General features: G+C 50.3%; 1 long non-coding RNA gene across 1 annotated transcript; it reads left to right on the top strand.

Moving 5' to 3' along the window:
• The first annotated feature begins 4118 nt into the window (after positions 1-4118).
• Positions 4119-12152, top strand: LOC144677495 (uncharacterized). Its single transcript, XR_013575717.1, has 4 exons — positions 4119-4183; positions 5033-5899; positions 9272-9340; positions 11361-12152. It is a non-coding gene; the product is annotated as an uncharacterized LOC144677495 (long non-coding RNA).
• Positions 12153-21612: the final 9460 nt, after the last annotated feature.

The following is a 21612-nucleotide window of genomic DNA, read 5'->3' as shown; positions in this document are numbered from 1 at the left end:
AATAAAAGTGACCCTGAAGCAGTTGGATTGTTGTAAAACCCCCACTGGTTGACGAATGTCCCTTTAGGGAATGAAACCTGCGGTCCTTACCCAATCTGGTCTCTATGTGACTCCAGTCCCACGTTAACCTGGTTGGTTTAGCTGGCCGAGGAGGTCAGAGGGCAGTTCAAAATGAATTGATATCAAACCATTGGAAAGAAATAATAGAATAAAACTAAATCATCACTGGCTTCATCCCAGGCATCGAAACAGGAAACAACACAGACAAATCCAGGCCAGTCGACACAGCAAAGTCCCCTCACTAACATCTGGGGACTGGTGTCCAAGTTGGGAGAGCTGTCTGGCAGAGTCATACTCACAGAATTAACCCTGAATCCCAGTCTCCTCTATCACCATCCCTGGGTATGTTCTGGCCCACTGGCAGGACAGACCCACCAGAGGTGCGGTATACAGCCCGGAGGGAGTAGTCCCGGGAATCCTCAACATTGACTCTGAACCCCATGAAGTCTCACAGCTTCAGGTCAAACATGGACCTGGAAACCTCCTGCTGATTATCACCTACTGCCCTCCCTCAGCTGATGAATCAGTACTCCTCCATGCTGAACACCACTTGGAGGAAGCAGTGAGAGTGGCAAGGACACAGAATGTACTGAGTGGGGACAACACTGTCCATCACCAAGGGTGGGTCAGTAATACCATCACTGACCAAGCTGATGGAGCCCTGAAGGACAGAGCTGTCAAACTGGGTGATGGAAGGAGTTAACGGAGCTATCAAGCTGCACTCACTCTCCAGTTACAGGGCTCTGCCGGCTACAGAGAACGGCAGCTGTGCCCCTCCGGCCCAGCTACAGCCCAGTCAACCAGAAACCGGTTTTCGGTGAATAATTTCGGCGTGCTGAGCCCGAACACTTCACTGCACAGGAGGCTGCTAGACAGCCGAGCAGGCAGTTTAACATCTCAGCTGAAAGACAGCACTTCACACAGTTCCGCACTCACTCACTCATTTTGGTATCTCTCCCGCCCCCCCCCCCCCCCTTCCCCCCACTCCCCTGTTGTTTGGGGGGTCCCCGTGCCACAAGGGTTTGATTGTAAATCTGCTGCTGTTCATCCTTGAATTTACTTAGGACTGAGATAGACCGATTTTAACATTCTCATCCTTTTATCAAACATTCTGTGGCCTCACTCCTCCCCATGTGTAACCTCCTTCAGCCCCACAACCCTCAGATCTCTGCACTCCTCCAATTCTGGTGTCTTCAGAATCCCAGATTTTCCATCGCTGCATCATTGGTGGCTGAGCCTTTAGCAGCCTGGGACCGAACTCTGGAATTCCCTCCCTCAGCCTCTGCCTGTCTGTGTCTGTCTCTCTTCCTTACCTCCCAACAACACCATTTGCTCCTTAAAGCCTACCCCACTGCCTGAACCCTTGTGTAGCTTGGTGTCAAATTTTGTTCCATAAGCCCTTGGGGTATGTTCTGTTGAAGGTTCTATATAAATGCAACTTGTTGCTGTTCAGTCTCCTCCTACACTTTTCAAACCACCACCCTTTAACCCAGACATTAGATGATTCAGTCACTGGGAAGGCCATCTCGGATTCCCTTCACTCACTCAATATCCACATCTCCGTGCTCACCGCCTGTCCCCATCTACACCCCTCACAGTGGGAGGAGGGACTATTGCAGGGTTCTCTAACTCTGTCCTCTGGCCCTCCCTCTGTCGGTCAGCATAGCTCCTGTGGAGTGTCCAGCTCTTGACCATTGCCTCCCCTATAAGCCTCCTCTCCTCTACACTCTGTGCTCCATCACCGTTCAGATCTTGTGACCCATTTTCCAGCTGACATTGGTACCCAGAATGTTGAGTGTAATTTAATCGGTCTGTGCTCCTGAACGGCTCCTTTACACACTTGTCCAAAGTGGTTGGATTCTTTTAATGTCACCTGAACTCTGCTGGATTTTCTGTCCTAGGAAACAAAATAGACACTAGATCACTCAAAATGGAGCATCTTACGTTGTCACAGAGGTGACCTGTTCAGATGGAGCACGGGGCCTTGTGACAACAGCACCTGAGCATCAGGATGGAGCGGCTGGAGAACTAAACCTTCTGGGGAACGGGACTGTCCAGCACAAACTGAGTTTCCCCTGCACTGAGCCTAAGTCCGGTATATTTTAATTTTGTCTTTTTTAGATGTTTTTTGCGCCAAACAGTGAGTGGTCATATTTGTCAAAGTTTGTATAAAACTTCTAATGTAAATATTTTCTGAATGTGTCTATACGTTTCTGTCAGGTGTATTTTTTACTTTTCTGCATATTGTTGTTGATGCAAGGTCTAATTAAAGATAAGCTGATGCTGAAATGAGTGGATCTACAGTCTGATGTTTAATGACTCTGGTAGTCACTGCCTGAACAGAGGTCATGCTGTCTGCAGGCAGTAAGTCTCCCGATGTGAGAAGTGAATGAGATTGGCTGAAGACTGGTATCTGTGACTGTGGGAACTTCCGGAGGCCAGGAATGACCATCCAGTCAGCCTTTCTGGTGATTGGGCATTAGGGGAAGGGGAGGTGTGGAGAGAGGGATTGGGAGGGAGGGAGTGCGTGATCTCCCTTCACCTTTCCTGGGGTGGAAGTGGTTTTGGCATGAACAAGCAGAGCAATTCAACTTCTTCAAGGGTGGAGACCCTCACACTGACACGGAGAGAAAATGCTGGAACATAGAAATAGTATTCACACATCGAGATAGCAACTGAATAATGACAGGAATCCAGACTTGTTCCTGAAACTCGTCATGAACAAGTTATATTTTATAATGTTAAAGGTGTTTTATAAATGTCCCAAGGTGTTTCACAGGAACATGCTAAAAGAGAATTTGATACCAAGCCACATCTGGAGATATGCAGTCAGAGGAGGAAAATGAGATCAGTTTTCCAGAGCTTGGGGCCCAGACAACTGAATTGCAGATACCTTTTAAGGAAAAATTCTCTTTTAATATAAATGTAGTTACATTGCAGCCCCCAAAAACACATATTCTCTTTGGCTGCCAGTTTCTTCTACAATCTCCATCCTTCTCCACCTGACTTAACTTGTTCACTGAACCCCTTTAATACAGGAACCAGACTCTGGGTTTATCTGACTGAACCCCTTTAATACAGGAACCAGACTCTGGGTTTATCTGTCTGAACCCCTTTAATACAGGAACCAGACTCTGGGTTTATCTGACTGAACCCCTTTAATACAGGAACCAGACTCTGGGTTTATCTGACTGAACCCCTTTAATACAGGAACCAGACTCTGGGTATATCTGACTGAACCCCTTTAATACAGGAACCAGAGTCTGGGTTTATCTGACTGAACTCTCTGTTTTTATCTGTTTGTGATTTATCCACCCGCTCTTGGTTGCTACAGGAGGGGGTTTTCAGTCCCGAGTCACTGTGGGATTGTTTATTTGGTATATAATTTAGCTGAAAGCCACATATCTCTGGCTGCTCGGATATTTCAGTCTTTGCTGCGGTTTTCTCACTGCAGCGGGTGTTTTTCCTGGTTTATTCAGTGGAGCGGCTGCGCCCAGAAAGAGAGAATGAAACAAACGAGTTGTGGTTAAAGGGAGGGACTGAACGCTCTGTAGTTTTACGTTGTCTCAATTGAGACAGTCACTGAGTCTTTGTCTTTTATACACTTGCTATTGGCTGATGTATAAACCCAGTGTCCAATCCCCAATCAGAATGGAATGACGACGGAACCGCCTCTTTTGCTGTGATTGGTTAATTTATTTGCTGTTGTTTGTGCCAAGAAATAACCCGAGGGAGGTTCCCGCCCACTGGAGCTGGTAGCACCATTTGACGTCGACAGCAGCCTGGACTGTCCCATTGTCACAGTGAGTTAGGGGGGGGAGTGAGGAATAATGACCCAGCCTCTGTCAGGAAAAGCCGGGCTAAAAGCTGCTTTTATACTGTGCGGATCGATTATATCTACAATCCCGGTGCCGGCTCCCGGGAAACTGTTCAATTCAGCCCTGGGGGGAGAGGGAGGAGAGTCTTGGAATATTCTCCCCCCCCCCTGTCTGAATGGAGCCGGACACAGGCCCCGCCTCTTTCCCATTCGGCCCGGTGGATGTGTCGCTTCTGTTGTCTCCCTGTCCCCGGCTCTGAGCGGATCCCTCTCTCGGGGAATGGATGGAAAGGAGCTGCAAGTCCTGTCAGTGTCTCACACCCGGGGGGAGGGAGGGGGATCCGGGGGGAAACTTTCCTTTATTTTCACCGGGATTTAACTCTTTATCCGGGGGGGGGGGGGAAATGGATGGAAAAGGAGCTGCGGGTCCCTCAGTGAAAACCGGAGCGGGGACCGGGAGTGGGAGCGGGGACCGGGAGTTGGAGCGGGGACCGGGCGGTTCCTCCTGCTGATACCGGATTAAACTGTCAGGTTTGGAGCGGGAACAGGATCAGCAAAAAAATGACATCGAGAGAAAATGGCCGCAGTAAACGTGGAGATTCTGATTGACAGGGCGTCCCGGCAGCTGATTGGATCTGGTTTGTGTTGGGCGGGGTGAGCGCTGATTGACAGGGCGATCCTGCAGTAGATTGGATCCTGGTTTGTGTTGGGCGTGGTGAACGCTGATTGACAGGGCCACGTAGCAGCTCATTGGATCCTGATTTGTGCTGGGCGGGGTGAGCGCTGATTGACAGGGCGGCGTAGCAGCTGATTGGATGCTGATTTGTGTTGGGCGGGGTGAACGCTGATTGACAGGGCGGCGTAGCAGCTGATTGGATCCTGATTTGTGTTGGGCGGGGTGAGCGCTGATTGACACGGCGATCCGGCAGCTTTTTGTCTCTGGTTTCGCTCCTGTGGGTGGGTGGATGACGTCATCTGTTTGAGTCTGATAAATTGGAAAATTCTGGAAACACTGAGCAGATCAGGAGGGAAACAGTTAATGATTCCAGTTTAATGTTGATGCTTTCAGAGCTGTTCCGTTTTCAGTTTAAACTTGCAGCATCTGCAGTATTTTTGCTTTTATTATAACAAGTTTTCTTTCTCTTCTGTTCCCAGTCCCACTTTCTTCAATAAAACCTCCCAAAGCCACAACCTCCAGCCTCCCCGAGAAGGACAAGGGCAGCAGGAGCCTGGGAACAGCATCACCTCCAAGCTCCCCTCCCAGTCACACACACACCGCCTCGACTTGGAGATATACCGGCCGTTCCTTCATCGTCACTGGGTCAAAATCCTGGAACTGCCTCCCTAACGGCTCCGTGGGAGCCCCTTCACCACACGGGGCTGAAACGGGTGAAGAAGGCGGCCCATCACCACCTTCTCAAGGGGCGTCTCGGGATGGACAATAAATGTCGGCCTCGCCAAAGACGCTCCCATCTCAAGAATTAATATTTCATTGTAAAGATTCCTTTTACATCCAGTAGATTGTGATCCATAAGGAATATTTTTTATATGGACAAGTCCTTATCCAGACTAACAATTTGCTACCAGGAGTGTCTGGGAGATACAATGGGTGATGGGTTGATTTCCACTTCAATCAGACACCAGTTCCCAGCTGGATTTAACCCAGTATCAGAGACTGGAATTCTCACCTACGCTCACCGGGGTAGAGGGAACAAGGGATGGGAAGCGGCAAGGGATTGTAATAAAGAGGGAAAAAAGTGTCTGGTGAAAAAGCCACAGTCATGAGGATGTTCAGTGCGTCTTGGACACTGAACCAAGACCAACAGCAACTAAATGGAGTCATGAATGTGTTTTTGCTACTGAAGTAAACTCAATCACAACAATGAGGATGTTCCAGTTTATCTTGAAGTATGGATGCCATTAAGTCTTGTGTCATGAGGCCACACAGACAGTGAAACATGTTCTGAATCATAGCGACACGAGGAGAGACCCCCAACCAGCAGTTGAACGTATCTCAGACAGGTAAGTTCCAATTTCAGTTTTCTCCCATCACTTCAAGATGATTCCAACATTAAAGACAGATCTGTGTTTATATTGCATCTTTCCTGGTAATCTACAGCTCTGCTAGGGATGTTGGTTGATGGCCAAATAAACCAGGATGAAGTCACCTATTCCACTTCCAGTACTGGCTGTAGGATCACTTACATCCATGGGAGAGGGCAAAAGGGACCCTCAGTTTAATGTCTCGACTAAAAGACAGAACTTCCAATAGTGCAGCACTCCCTCAGTGCCGCAGTGGGAATGTCAGCATTTTTTTGAGCTCAGGTCTGTGGTGTGGGTTTTGAACCTCACTGTTCAGGGACAGGGACGTGCTGTCTTTTGGACAGGACGTTGAACCATAGGATCATATATGTTTCAGTCAAGTTGTGTCTCAGTCTAAAATCCAGCAGATACATGCCTAATGTGTCCAGCTTTTCCTCATAAGACAACCAATACATTCCAGGTATTAGTCTGGTAAACCTTCTCTGAACTGCTTCCAACACATTTACATCCTTCCTTAAACTGGAGCATAACCTCCCTATTATATTCAGTTCACCTCACATTGTCTTCGCTTTCCTAATTACTTGCTGTACGTGCATACTAGCCTTTTGTGATTCATGCACTAGGACACTCAGATCCCTCCATCTAAGCTCTGCAATCTCTCACTACTTAGATAATATGCTTTTTCATTTTTCCAGCCAAAATGGACAGTTCACATTTGCCCACATTATACTCCATTTGCCAGATCTTTGCTCAATCACTTAAGCTATCTATGTCCCCTTCACAACTTACTTCATCAGCAAATTTAGCAGCCATACCTCCTGTCTCTTCATCCAAGTCATTTATATAAATTGTGGAAAGTTGAGGCCCCAGCACTAATCCCTGTGGCACACCACTCATTTCATCCCACCCATTTATTAATGTGGCAATCACCTTGATAAAAACAATTGCTAGTTAAACAGGTGATGGCCATTGATTATCCCATCTAAATAGAATAGAAAGATACGGCTGGAACACTGTGTGGTAGCATTGAGGAGTTATCTTGAAAAATAAACCAGCTTGAACTAAAGGGCCACAGCCTGGATTAATTCCATCAGGCCCCAAGGATTTGTCAGCCCACAACTCTTAACAATTTTTTCACTACCGTTTCATTGGTGATTGTAATTTTCCTGAGTTCCTCTCTCCCTTTTCCTGATTTACAGCTATTTCTGGGATGTTACTTGTATCCCCCGTAGTGAAGACTGATACAAAATCTGTTCAATTCATCTGCCATCTCCTTACTTCCCATTATTAATTCCCCAGACTCGTTTTCTATAGGACCAATGCTCACTCTGTTAATTCTTTTCTTATTTAGGTATCTATAGGAACTCTGGCTATCTGTATTCATATTTCTAACTAGCTTTCTCTCAGACTCTTAATTTTCCTTCCTTATTAACCTGTTTGTCATTCTTTGTTCTCTATATTCTGCCCAATCTTCTGAGCTGCCACCCATCTTTGCGCAATTATGATTTTTCTTGAAGTTTGATACTGTCTTTAACTCTTTTAGTTAACCATGTGTGGTGTGTCCTCCCCTCGGAATTTTTCTTTCTCATTGGAATGTATTTATTTTGTGTATTCTGAAATGTCCCTTCAAATATCTGCCACTGCATCTCTACTGACATATCCCTTAGCCTTATTTTCCAGTTCACTTTAACTAACTCTGTTTTCATTCCCAAATAACTGCCCGTATTTAAATTTAAAATACTAGCCTTGGACCCACTCTTCTCTCCCTCAAACTGAATGTAAACTTCAATCATATTATGATCACTGCCACCTAAGGGTGTCTTCACTATGAGGGTATCAATTTATCCTATCTTGTTGCACAATACCAGGTCTAATATAGCCTGCTCTGTGGTTGGCTCCGGAACATGCTGTTCTCAGAAACTATCCCAAAAACGTTCTATGAACTCCTCATCTAGGCTACCTTTGCCCATCTGATTTTCTTTCCAGTCTATATGTGGATTAAAATGTCCCCATGTGCCTTTCTGACAAGCTCCCATTATTTCCTCCTTTAAATTCCATCCTACTGTGTGGTCACTGTTAGGGAGCCTGTACACCACTCCCACAAATGACTTCTTGCCTTTATCATTTCTCATCTCGACCCACACCGTTTCTACATCCTGGTTTCCTGAATTTAGCACAATAGTGAGGGATGACCTATTACTGCAATTAATTAACAGAGCCACCCCTCCACCTTTTCCTAGCTTCCTGTCCATCTTAAATTTCATGAGCCCTTTAATATTCAGGTCCCAATCTGTCATCCTGCAGCTATGTCTCTAACGTGGTCATGTGATCAGACCTGGAGGAGTACATCCAACCAGAGCTGGTGTTCCAGCTGCCCTTTAGTGTGATGTTACCCACGCTCACTATTTGAGTAAATAAATGGATGATTGCCTTTAGATCTACAGTGTGAGTGGTGACTGAAAATCGTGCAACATAGGAGTTCATTCAGCCCATCGTGCTGCCTCTGAGGAAGAGCTACTCAATTAATCCCAGTCCCCTTCTCTTTTCCCACAGTTCTGCAGATTTCTTTACCCATTCAGGTGTTTATCCAACTTTCAAAAACTTTAATTGAAAGAGCATTTTTAGCCTTGTTAAATCTCAACTTTGGAGCTTCATAAAACCAGATTTGACCCTGAGCCACATTAGGAACAGGTGACCAAAAGCTCAGTCAGAGGTCGGTTTTAAGGCTCATCTTCAACAAGGACAGACAACGTCGAAGAGGTTTAGAGAGGGAGTCCCAGAGCTTAGCGCCCAGGCAGCTGAAGGCACGGCCGCCATTAGTGGAGCGATGGAAAACGGGGGATGCTCCAGGGGCTTGAATTGGAGGAGCGCAGAGATCTCAGAGGGTTGTAGTGAAGGTTGCAGGTTACAATGACAGGGAGGGGCTGGAAGACAGTGGAGAGATGGGGAGGATTTGAGGGGTTGGAGAAAGTTAGAGATAAGGATGGTCGGAGGGACAAGAGGTTACAGAGATAGGGAGGCAATGAAAGGATTAGTAAGCAAGGATGAGAATATTAAAATTGAGGCATTACTGGACCGGAGGCTAATGTATATCAGTGAGCAACATGGGGGTGATGTGTGAAAGGGACTTGGTGTGGGTGTTAGGATATGACAGCAGCAGAGTTTTGGATGGGCTGGAGATTAGAGGGTGGAATGTGGGACACTGCCCAGGAGAACATTGGAATAGTTGAGTCTGGAAGTAATAAACGCAGACATGAGGGCTTCAGCAGTAGATTAGCTGAATGGGGGGGAGATGCTTAAGTTAAATAGTGGATCTAATTCGCATTTGAGCTGTAATGTTTTCTATTCCAGTTTGTCGAACCCCAGACCCAAGTGTAACTCCTGCAGTTGATCATCAGAAACAACACAACACAACCGAAGGTAATACCGTGTGAAATTTTATAATGTTAGATGAGGGGTCAGCTGTGGTTCAGTGGCTTCAACACTCACCTGAGTCAGGTGGTCATGGGGCCAAATCCCCCTCCAATAGACATGGGGAAAATTGAGCACAACACCTCCTAGGGTAGTGCCAGATGGGGCGGTGCCACTCCCTCTGGCTTCGCCCTGAGGGGCCATCTTTTTTATGGGATGAGAAACCCAGGTTTCCATTTGCCTTCTCTGGTGGATGTACATGATCGCAAATCTCCAGCACAAGCTGGGTTTAGTTGAAGGCCCTTAATGCCTGAGCTTTAACCTTCCCTCAGAAATGAAAGCAGTGATTTACTGGTCAGTGCTTCTTGTAAATCAAGCATCGCAGTGTAACCATGTGAAGCTTGGGATGTAATGTACCAGCCGGGAGGTTATATCTGTGGATAAATACTTTCAATCTTTCCCTGGTGACTCGCCTGTGCCAGTTTCTGGGCTCCTTGGGGAGCAGGTTGTGCTGCCCTGTACCTACAAACGCAATGTCCCAGTCTCAGATTTACTGGTAATTTGGGGGACATCTCATCATGAACATTTACACAAGTTCATCGGTGGGAATGACGATTTGACAGGACAAGACCCATGGTTCAGAAACAGAACAAAACTGTTCAAAGATCAACTGGAACAGGGCAGCTGGTTGGTTCTGATCTCTGACCTCAGGAAGTCTGACCAGAACCAGTATCAGTGTCAGATTTACAGGAACACGAGTGTGGGCTATTATTGGGAGCAAACTGATCTTGGTCATCTCTCTAAGAGGTGAGAGGTTTCTGTTTCAGGTATTCTGTATTTAATCTCTGTATGGGTTCGGTAATTCAGTGGTCATGTTACTAGACTAGTAATACAGAGGCCTGGACTAATAATCCAGAGGATGAGAGTTCAAATCCCTCCATGGCACTTCCAGAATTTAAATTCAGTTTATTAAATAAAAATCTGGAAATATAAAGTTGGTTCCAATAAAAGTGACGCTGAAGCTGTTGGATTGTTGTAAAACCCCAACTGGTTCACGAATGTCCCTTTAGGGAAGGAAACCTGCTATCCTTACCCAGTCTGGTCTCTATGTGACTCCAGTCCCACAATAACCTGGTTGACTTTTAACTGTCCTCTGACTTGCTCGGCCACTTCAATCAGAATCAAACCATGAGAAAAAAAGAGACTAAAATTGAACAGATCACTGGATGTGACCCAGTTATGGAATCAGGAAACAACAAAGACCCACCCAGCCCAGTGGACTCTGCAATATCCCCTCCCTAACATCTGGGGACTAGTGTCCATGCTGGGAGAGCTGGGTGAAATAGTCATACTCACTGATGGAAGGAGTTAACAGTGTTATCAAGCTGCCCCCCCTCAGCTGATGAATCAGTACTCCTGCATGTTGAATGCCACTTGGAGGAAGCACTGAGGGTAGCGAGGACACAGAATGTACTGAGTGAGGTCTTCAATGTCCATCACTAAGGCTGGGTCAGTAATAGCACCACTGACTGAGCAGACTGAGCCCTGAAGGACAGAGCTGTCAAACTGGGTGATGGAAGGAGTTAATGGAGCTATCAAGCTGCACTCACTCTCCAGCAAAGAGCTCTATCCATCTCCAGATGTTGGGGAGGTGGGGCCCATCACACCTCTCAGGCAGCCTTTACAAGACCCAGTGCACTTGCCTTGAAAGTGTATCCCAGTACACCCAGGATCCTGGGGGGATTCTCTCCACAGGGGGATGTAGGCTGCTGGGAATGATCCTGCTCAGGGTAACTCTGGAAAACTTCCATTCTACCCCCCCCACAGTTAATGCAATCCTGTTGGATTTTTCACTTTGCCGACCTTGTTCCTGATCCTTCCCGATCAGTTTGACCCAAATCCTGTTCCTCCCAGGATGTGTTTCCCTAAAGCCCGATAGAGTCTTTGAACATTTCTGCAGTTTGTTTCACACACCATAGTGTTGGATTCTTTTAATGTCACCTGAACTCTGCTGGTTTTTCTCTCCTAGGAAGCGACACTCGAACAATCGAAATGAAGCATCTAAGGATGTCCCTTTGACAGGGGTGACCTGTCCAGATGAAACACGGGGCCTTGTGACAACAGCACCTGAGCATCAGGATGGAGCGGCTGGAGAACAAAACCTTCTGGGGAACGGGACTGTCCAGCACCGACTGAGTTTCCCCAGCACTGAGCCTGTGTCAGGGAGGGGAAAATCAGCCCAGAATGGATGATTGTTACATATGAACGTATAACCCTCTGCGCTGTGGAGGCTCCCCCCCCAACACCACCACTGCCCTGCAGGGGCCAGCCCTCCCCCCATCACTCTCTCTCCCCCCCCACAATGAGGCACCGTGGACTACGTGCTGAGGGATGTATTAGAGCTTGGGGGCAGCCGCCACAAAGGCGCAATGGGGAAAGGTCGCTGTCTAAGACCTTTCAGCTACAGTGCACCAAGGGGCTGGGGATTGTATAGACCCCTCGGGCTGTACGATTCAGACGGAAAGTGTACAGTGAATACTAAATATATCATCATTGTATTGAAGCACCTCAGAGTGTTAACATGATGTCTGTCGATAAAGTGAATAGCTTTGCACTGTCTGACTCTCGGTAATGACCATATTGAAATGTCTGTAATATTGATTCCATTGAAACACCTCATGTCCTGTGTGGAAAAGTGGAATATGATTGCATTTTTTGTGATGGCCATTTCGAAATGCCTTGTAATGTTTATTCAAATACTTTATGAAAGTATATTGTTCCAAATAAAAATTTTGTATTTTATATCTTCAAAATGAAGTCAAAACAGGTCTGTGGGTCTGGATTTTTAATTTCATATGTTTCCCAGTTGGAGGAGATTCTGATCCTCCAGACGACCCTCAGAGAGAAATTTCTCATTTCTGTCTTAAATGGGCAACCTCTTATTTTTAAAGCATGAGCCCTAAATTCTAGATTCTCCCACAAGAGGAAACATCCTCTCCACATCCACCCTGTCAAGACCCCGCAGGATCTTACTCTTCGAGTCTGTCCAACCCACCCATTCCAGGTATTGGTCTGGTAAACTTTCTCTGAACTGCTTCCAACGCATTTACGTCCTTTCTTAAATAAGGAGACCGTTCAGTGCTTCCTTGTGGAGATCATAGTTCAGGATTGAAATCAGAATCACTTCCCACTGACCATGAGTCCTTGTCACCAACTTGTCATCAGTGAGTCTGAGATGATAATTTCAGAATGTCCAAATCAACATGAGATCAGGAAAAGGAATTGACCAATTTGGTATTTTAGGGACATTTATTTATTACACTGAATAAGTTCAATAATGTATTGGTACTTACAATTATATTTTGGACACTATTAAGTTTATACAAAAGTTCCCTGCCTTCCATGATCTTTACTGTCATCAGTGTAGAACATGATCTTGGAGAGTTTCCCAATGCAGCTGCAGTTGGTGACTTTGGCTTGGTGGGTGCGGGGGGTGGGATTACGAGGTTCGGGACTCTCCCTGGATGAACATCCTGTGTCACCAGCTGCTCTCCTTTGGTGGCTCAGGTCAATTCTTCCACAGGACCTCCACCCCTGGAATCGGGGAGAGATTGGTGCCTTCTCTCCACCCAGAAACTGAACTGGACTGGCCATATAAACACCGTGGCTACAAGAGCAGGCCAGGGGCTGGGAATCCTGCGGCAAGTAACTCACCTCCTGACTCCCCAAAGTCTGTCCACCATCTACAAGGCACAAGTCAGGAGTCTCTGATGGAAACTCTCCACTTGCCCTGGATGAGTGTAGCTCCCACAACACTCAAGAAGCTGGACACCGTCCAGGACAAAGCAGCCCGCTTGATGGCACCCCTTTTACAAATATTCACTCTCTCCACTACCGACGTACAATTGCAGCCGTATGTACCATCTACAAGATGCACTGGAGAAACTCTGTAACCTCTTCCAACCCCGTATAACCCTCCCTATCCTTGTAACCTCCTCCAGCCCCTACAACTGTCCCTATCCCTTTAACCACCTCCAGCCCTACAAACCTCCCTATCTCTGTAACCTCTTCCAACCCTCCCTATCTCTGTAAACTCTTCCAACCCCTATAACCCTTCCTATCTCTATAACCTCCTCCAGCCCCTGCAACCCTCCCTATCTTTGTAACCTCCTCCAGCCCCTACAACCGTCCCTATCCCTTTAACCTCCTGCAGCCCATACAAACCTCCCTATCTCTGTAACCTCTTCCAACCCCCTATAACCCTCTCTATCTCTGTAAACTCTTCCAACCCTTATAACCCTCTCTATCTCTGTAACTTCCTCCAGCTTCTGTAACCCTCCCTATCTCTGTAACCTCTTCCAGCCCCAACAACCCTCCAAAATCTCTGCGCTCCTTTCAGCCCCTTGAGCATCCCCCGATTTCCATCGCTCCAACATTGGCGGCCGTGCCTTCAGCTGCCTGGGGCCCTAAACTCTGGAATTCCCATCCTAATCCTCTATCTCCCTTCCTTTAAGATGCCCCTTAAAAACTTCATTGTCTAAGCTTTTAGTCCCTAGTATCTGCTTAGGTGGCTCTGGATCAACTTTTGACTCATTTACAAAACCCTGATGTGCATAGGGGAACTTTTTTGCAGTATTAATGGCGCTATATAAATGCAAGTTGTTTTTTTGTTGTTTTTCCTGTATTAAAGGGGTTCAGCCATTAGATGGCGCTGCTCATCCAAATTTAAAACTGAGCAGCGGCGCCACCAGGTGGGCAAAGGGCGGTATTGCAGAGACAACTTCAGCAACTTTCAAAACAGAGACTTGCATTTCCCTGGCGCCTTCACCTTCCCAGGATGGCTAAAGCTTTTCACAGCCAATTAAGTACTTTTCGAAAAGTATGTTCGCTGTAGTAATGTAGGAAACGTGGTGGCCAATTTTCGGACAGCAAGCTCCCACAAACATCAATGTGATAATGATCCAGATCATGTTTTTTTCGTGATGTTGGTTGAGGGGTAAATATTGGCCCCAGGACCTTCCCCCTGCTCTTCTTCCAAATAGTGGCTGTGGGATCTTTTACACGCACTAAGGAGGTAGATGGGGATCTCGTTTTAAAATTTCACCTGAAGGCCAGCATCTCCTTTGGCACCGACCCTCCGACAGCGCGGCACCCCCTCAGTGTTGATGGGGGGCAGCGGGTTTGGAGAGGGACCGGGAGGTAGGGGGCTGGTTGGAGAGGAACCAGGGTCATGGGGTGGGGAGAGGAAGCATGGACAGATGGAGGGGGGGAAGAGAAGGTGTTGGGGGGTGGGGAGAGAGGGAGTGAGGGGTGAAGAGAGGGAGTGGGGGAAGAGAGGGAGTAGGGGGGAAGAGAGGGAGTGGGGGGGAAGAGAGGGAGTGGGGGGGAAAGAGGGAGTGGGGGGGAAGAGAGGGAGTGGGGGGGGAAGAGTGGGAGTGGGGGGAAGGGAGGGAGTTGGGGGAAGAGAGGGAGTTGGGGGAAGAGAGGGAGTGGGGCGGAGAGTGGGAGTGGGGGGAAGAGAGGGAGTGGGGGGAAAGTGAGGGAGTGGGGGGAAGAGAGGGAGTGGGGGTGAAGAGAGGGAGTGGGGGGGAAGAGAGGGAGTTGGGGGAAGAGAGGGAGTGGAGGAAGAGGGGGAGTGGGGGAAGAGAGGGAGTGGTGGAAGAGAGGGAGTGGGGGAAGAGAGGGAGTGAGGGGGAAGAGCGGGAGTGGGGGGGAAGAGCGGGAGTGGGGGGGTAGAGAGGGAGTGGGGGGGAAGAGCGGGAGTGGGGGGAAGAGAGGGAGTTGGGGGAAGAGAGGGAGTTGGGGGAAGAAAGGGAGTGGGGGTGAAGAGAGGGAGTGGGGGAAGAGAGGGAGTTGGGGGAAGAGAGGGAGTTGGGGGAAGAAAGGGAGTGGGGGTGAAGAGAGGGAGTGGGGGGAAGAGAGGGAGTTGGGGGAAGAGAGGGAGTTGGGGGAAGAGAGGGAGTGGGGGGGAAGAGAGGGAGTTGGGGGAAGAGAGGGAGTTGGGGGAAGAGAGGGAGTTGGGGGAAGAGAGGGAGTTGGGGGAAGAAAGGGAGTGGGGGTGAAGAGAGGGAGTGGGGGGAAGAGAGGGAGTGGGGGGGAAGAGCGGGAGTGGGGGGGAAGAGAGAGAGTGGGGGGAAGAGGGGGAGTGGGGGAAGAGAGGGAGTGGGGGGAAGAGAGGGAGTGGGGGGGAAGAGAGGGAGTTGGGGGAAGAGAGGGAGTGGAGGAAGAGGGGGAGTGGGGGAAGAGAGGGAGTGGGGAAGAGAGGGAGTGGGGGAAGAGAGGGAGTGAGGGGGAAGAGCGGGAGTGGGGGGAAGAGCGGGGTGGGGGGGGTAGAGAGGGAGTGGGGGGGAAGAGCGGGAGTGGGGGGGAAGAGAGGGAGTGGGGGAAGAGAGGGAGTAAAGAGTTGGGGGAGAGAGGGAGTTGGGGGAAGAGAGGGAGTTGGGGAAGAAAGGGAGTGGGGGTGAAGAGAGGGAGTGGGGGGAAGAGGGGTGTGGGGGGGGAAGAGCGGGAGGGGGGGGAAGAGAGAGTGGGTGGAAGAGGGGGAGTGGGGGGAGAGGGAGTGGGGGGAAGAGAGGGAGTGGGGGGGAAGAGAGGGAGTTGGGGGAAGAGAGGGAGTTGGGGGAAGAAAGGGGATGGGGGTGAAGAGAGGGAGTGGGGGGGAAGAGAGGGAGTTGGGGAGAGAGGGAGTGAGGGAAGAGGGGCTGTGGGGGTGAAGAGAGGGAGTGGGGGGGAATAGAGGGATGGGGGGGAAGAGGGAGTTGGGGGAAGAGAGGGAGTTGGGGGAAGAGAGGTTGTGGGGCGGGAGAGGGAGTGGGGGGAAGAGAGGGAGTGGGGGGGAAGTGAGGGAGTGGGGGGGGGAAGAGAGGGAGTGGGGGGAAGAGAGGGAGTGGGGATGAAGAGAGGGAGTGGGGGGGAAGAGAGGGAGTTGGGGGAAGAGAGGGAGTGGAGGAAGAGGGGGAGTGGGGGAAGAGAGGGAGTGAGGGGGAAGAGCGGGAGTGGGGTGGAAGAGAGGGAGTGGGGGGAAGGGAGGGTGTTGGGGGAAGAGAGGGAGTTGGGGGAAGAGAGGGAGTGGGGGAGAAGAGATGGAGTGTGGGGGGAATAGAGGGAGTTGGGGGAAGAGACGGAGCGGAGGAAGAGGGGGAGTGAGGGAAGAGGGGCTGTGGGGGTGAAGAGAGGGAGTGGCGGGGGAAGAGAGGGAGTGGGGGGGAAGAGAGGGAGTGGGGGGGAAGAGAGGGAGTGGGGGGGGAAAGAGGGAGTTGGGGGGAAGAGAGGGAGTGGGGGTAAGAGAGGGAGTTGGGGGGGAAGAGAGGGAGTGTGGGGGAAGGGAGGGAGTGGGTGGGAAGAGAGGGAGTGGGGGGGAAGGGAGGGAGTGGGGGGGAAGAGAGGGAGTGAGGGGGGGAAGAGAGGGAGTGGGGGGGGGAAAGAGGGAGTTGGGGGGAAGAGAGGGAGTGGGGGTAAGAGAGGGAGTTGGGGGGAAGAGAGGGAGTGGCGGTAAGAGAGGGAGTGGGGTGGGAAGAGAGGGAGTGGGGGGGAAGGGAGGGAGTTGAGGGAAGAGAGGGAGTTGGGGGAAGAGAGGAAGTGGGGCGGAGAGAGGGAGTGGGGGGAAGAGAGCGAGTGGGGGGGAAGTGAGGGAGTGGGTTGGAAGGGAGGGAGTGGGGGGAAGAGAGGGAGTGGGGGTGAAGAGAGGGAGTGGGGGGGAAGAGAGGGAGTTGGGGGAAGAGAGGGAGTGGAGGAAAAGGGGGAGTGGGGGAAGAGAGGGAGTGGGGGAAGAGAGGGAGTGGGGGGAAGAGAGGGAGTGGGGGGGGAAGAGGGGGAGTGGGGGGGAAGAGAGGGAGTGGGGGAAGAGGGGGAGTCGGGGGGAAGAGAGGGAGTGGGGGGGAAGAGGGGGAGTGGGGGGAAGAGAGGGAGTGGGGGGAAGAGGAGGAGTGGGGAAGAGAGGGAGTTGGGGGGGAAGAGAGGGAGTGGGGGGAAGAGAGGGAGTGGGGGGGTGAAGAGAGGGAGTGGGGGAAGAGGGGGAGTGGGGGGGGAAGAGAGGGAGTGGGGGGTAGAGAGAGGGAGTGGGGGGGGAAGAGAGGGAGTGGGGGAAGAGGGGGAGTAGGGGGGAAGAGAGGGAGTGGGGGGGAAGAGAGGGAGTGGGGGGAGAGAGGGAGTGCGGGGGAAGAGAGTGAGTGGGGGGGAAGAGAGGGAGTGGGGGGAAGAGAGTGAGTGGGGGGGAAGAGAGGGAGTGGGGGGGAAGAGGGGGAGTGGAGACTCTCTGTAGTGACCATATTGAGATGTCTGTAATATTGATTCCATTGAAACACCTCATGACCTGTTTGGAAAAGTGGAATATGATTGGCCATCACAAAACATGCATTTTGAAATGCCCCCTCAGTACTGACCCTCCGACAGCGCGTAGCCCCCTCAGTACTGACCCTCCGACAGCGCGGAGCCCCCTCAGTACTGACCCTCCGACAGCACGGAGCCCCCTCAGTGTCAACCCTCCGGCAGCGCGGAGCCCCCTCAGTACTGACCCTCCGACAGCGCGGAGCCCCCTCAGTACTGACCCTCCGACAGCGCGGAGCCCCCTCAGTGTCGACCCTCCGACAGCGCGGAGCCCCCTCAGTGTCGACCCTCCGACAGCGCATAGCCCCCTCAGTACTGACCCTCCGACAGCGCGGATCCCCCTCAGTACTGACCCTCCGACAGCGCGGAGCCCCCTCAGTACTGACCCTCCGACAGCGCGGAGCCCCCTCAGTGTCGACCCTCCGACAGCGCGGAGCCCCCTCAGTGTCGACCCTCCGACAGCGCAGAGCCCCCTCAGTGTCGACCCTCCGACAGCGCGGATTCCCCTCAGTGTCGACCCTCCGACAGAGCGGAGCCCCCTCAGTGTCGACCCTCCGACAGCGCGGATTCCCCTCAGTGTCGACCCTCCGACAGAGCGGAGCCCCCTCACTGTCGACCCTCCGACAGCGCGGAGCCCCCTCAGTGTCGACCCTCCGACAGCGCGGAGCCCCCTCAGTGTCGACCCTCCGACAGCGCGGAGCCCCCTCAGTGTCGACCCTCCGACAGAGCGGAGCCCCCTCAGTGTCGACACTCCGACAGCGCGGAGCCCCCTCAGTGTCGACCCTCCGACAGCGCGGAGCACCCTCACTGTCGACCCTCCGACAGCGCGGAGCCCCCTCAGTGTCGACCCTCCGACAGCGCGGAGCCCCCTCAGTGTCGACCCTCCGACAGCGCGGAACCCCCTCAGTACTGACCCTCCGACAGGAGAATGTATTAATAGCAGAACGAGGGTTTGCAGTCGGTGAAAGAACAACATGGAAGAAGTGACAGATGGTCCTTTGGGGTGGGGCGAGGGGACATTGGAAGCGAGAAGGATAGCAAGTGCGGTAAAAAAGGGGATAAATCAATGAATAAAAATGAGCTAAAACAATAAAAGCACTTTCATGACTGGAAGTTGTTGAACTCCATGTTAAGTCTGCTGTTTCTCCAGTATGCTGTTCTGCTTTGGTGGCTCGGGTCAATTCTTCCACAAGTCCTCCAACCCTGCAATTGGGGAGAAATTGGTGCCTTCTCTCCACCCAGAAACTGAACTGGACTAGCCATATAAACACCGTGGCTACAAGAGCTGGCCAGGGGCTGGGAATCCTGCGGTGAGTAACTCACCTCCTGACTCCCCAAAGCCTGTCCACCATCTACAAGGTGCAAGTCAGGAGTGTGATGGAATACTCCCCACTTGCCCTGGATGAGTGCAGCTCCCACAACACTCAAGAAGCTCAGCACCATCCAGGACAAAGCAGCCCCGCCTGATTGGCACCCCACCCACAAATGTTCACTTTCTCCACCACCGACGCACTGTAGCAGCAGCGTGTGTACCATCTACAAGATGTACTGGAGAAACTCACCAAGGTTCCTTAGACAGCACCTTCCAAACCCACCACCACTACCATCTAGAAGGACAAGGGCAGCAGATAGTTGGGAAGACCACCACCTGGAAGTTCCCCTCTAAGCCACTCACCGTCCTGACTTGCAAATCCATCGGCCGTTCCTTCACTGTCGCTGGGTCAAAATCCTGGAGCTCCCTCCCTGACAGCACTGTGGGTGTACCTACACCACATGGACTGCAGCAGTTCAAGGAGGCAGCTCATCATCACCTTCTAAAGGGGCAATTAGGGATGGGCAATAAATGCTGGCCTGGCCAATGACGCCCACATGAATGAATTAAAAAATCCCCCTCCCCTCCCCCACCCTAACGAGTGACCAGTTTGTTCCATGAGAGTCCCAAAGTGCCTCAGCCGATGAACACATGAAGTTGTCCAAAAGGAGGAAATCAGTATTCCAATCTTTACAGAAACTCACACCACCCTGGGAATGTTGTTTGAACAAAGTGGTTTAATTTATTTTACACAAAAGAAAAAAGAAATTTAATGAGACATTCAGAATAAGCCATTTAACTCGCGCTTAACTGACGGTCAATAAATACTGAGTTTTATAAAAGTTTCTCCCATTCACCAGTTGGGGAGCAGTAACACTGTGTTGGTCGGCTGTGATTTCTCTCCAATATCTGTAAAGACCTGGAGAGACATGAACTGGGTGAGGGTCTGGGTAAGGGGCTTCCACTCACCCCACTGGGGAGCTTGTGTCCCTGGGTTACTGGGGTGGAAACACAAGTCACTGTTTGAGTGTGGGAATGGGCAATGGCAGCAGGAGAGCTGACCAGGGGTTCACTGTGTTAACACACTGCGGCCTTTGGTATGAATTAACACAGCAAGCTCATTCAGGAGGCCATTCAGAGATAGGGACCCTTACCCTAACCTGGGAGAAAGATACAGGAACATGGGAATAACTATTCCCACATTAAGGAAGAAGAGCTAAAAAATCCCAGGGATCCAGAGTTGTTCCTCAACACCTCATCCTCAGGAAACAATTCCCCAAATCCCTTTTAAACAATTTTTGGATTTAAAAAATTTAAATTGCTCAATGTATATTGCACAGAAAACACACTCTTTTGAGTGCTAGAGTTTGTCCTAATGTCTTCAGCAATCCATTCGCCAGGCACCTTCTGGAGCCTCACTCAGTGGATGTTGATGGGCTATTTGGCTATGATAAGCATCACAGCTAAGTTTCTTACCCAAGAGAGGCTCTGAGATTTCAACAGGAGCGAATGGAGAGTGATCAGCAGCAGGAAATAAAATAAAAGTGCAAAAACATTAAATATTCCACAAGCCAGATAGATGATAATTTAACAAATACATATTAACAGAGACTCTGGGGTATTTCACACACTCCCCCTGTAAACATGATAAATAACAATCACCTGTCAGGCAATGTGGACACACCTCATATTTTCAAAGATACCTGAGTTTTTAGTACAGATTAATAATACAGAGACGGCTTCAATTATATATAAAGTATACACAGACCCACAGGAGCAGCAGTGTAAACACGACAAACACACATAGGCAGTGTGGGCCTTACACACACACGTGAGTAGTGAATGTTATATACAGCAACATTTCACTCTGACTCATTCACACACACACACCTCGCTCACACATGCACACCGCGCTCACACACACACACACACACCTCGCTCACACACACACACACACCGCGCTCACACACACACAGCTCAGCCACTTGCAAACATGCCCATGGGTGTTAGAATGGAGCAGTTAAGCACAGGGTTGGCACAGCTCAGTGTGAGCGAGGTATCCGATCCCTCTGCTAGCCAGGACCTTCATCACTTGTGCCTTTTGCCGATCTTCGAGCAGTGGGCCTGCACCTGAGGCAGGAGGAAGCCTGGGGGAGGTTGCAGGGCCTTGTCCAGTCCGGGTATCAAGTAGTAGCTGATGAGGGGGACGGGTTGGTAGAATCTGGCAGTCAGCATGGATTTACGAAAGGGAAATCATGCTTGACAAATCTACTGGAATTTTTCGAGGTTGTCACAAGTAGAGTTGATGAGGGGGAGCCAGTGGATGTGGTTTATTTGGACTTTCAGAAGGCTTTCGACAAAGTCCCACATAAGAGATTGGCGTGTAAAATTAAAGCGCATGGGATTGGGGGTAGTGTACTGAGATGGATAGAAAACTGGTTGGCAGACAGGAAACAAAGAGTAGGAATAAACGGGTCTTTTTCCGAATGGCAGGCAGTGTCTAGTGGGGTACCGCAGGGATCGGTGCTGGGACCCCGGTTATTCACAATATATATTAATGATTTAGATGAGGGAATTAAATGTAATATCTCTAAATTCACAGATGACACAAAGCTGGGTGGGAGGGTGAGCTGTGAGGAGGATG

This window comes from Cetorhinus maximus, unplaced genomic scaffold (genome assembly GCF_964194155.1).
Source record: "Cetorhinus maximus unplaced genomic scaffold, sCetMax3.hap1.1 HAP1_SCAFFOLD_2595, whole genome shotgun sequence".
Taxonomy (NCBI): Eukaryota; Metazoa; Chordata; class Chondrichthyes; order Lamniformes; family Cetorhinidae; genus Cetorhinus; species Cetorhinus maximus.
The sequence above is the reverse complement of the archived record's forward strand: the minus strand, read 5'-3'. Positions and strand labels throughout refer to the sequence as shown.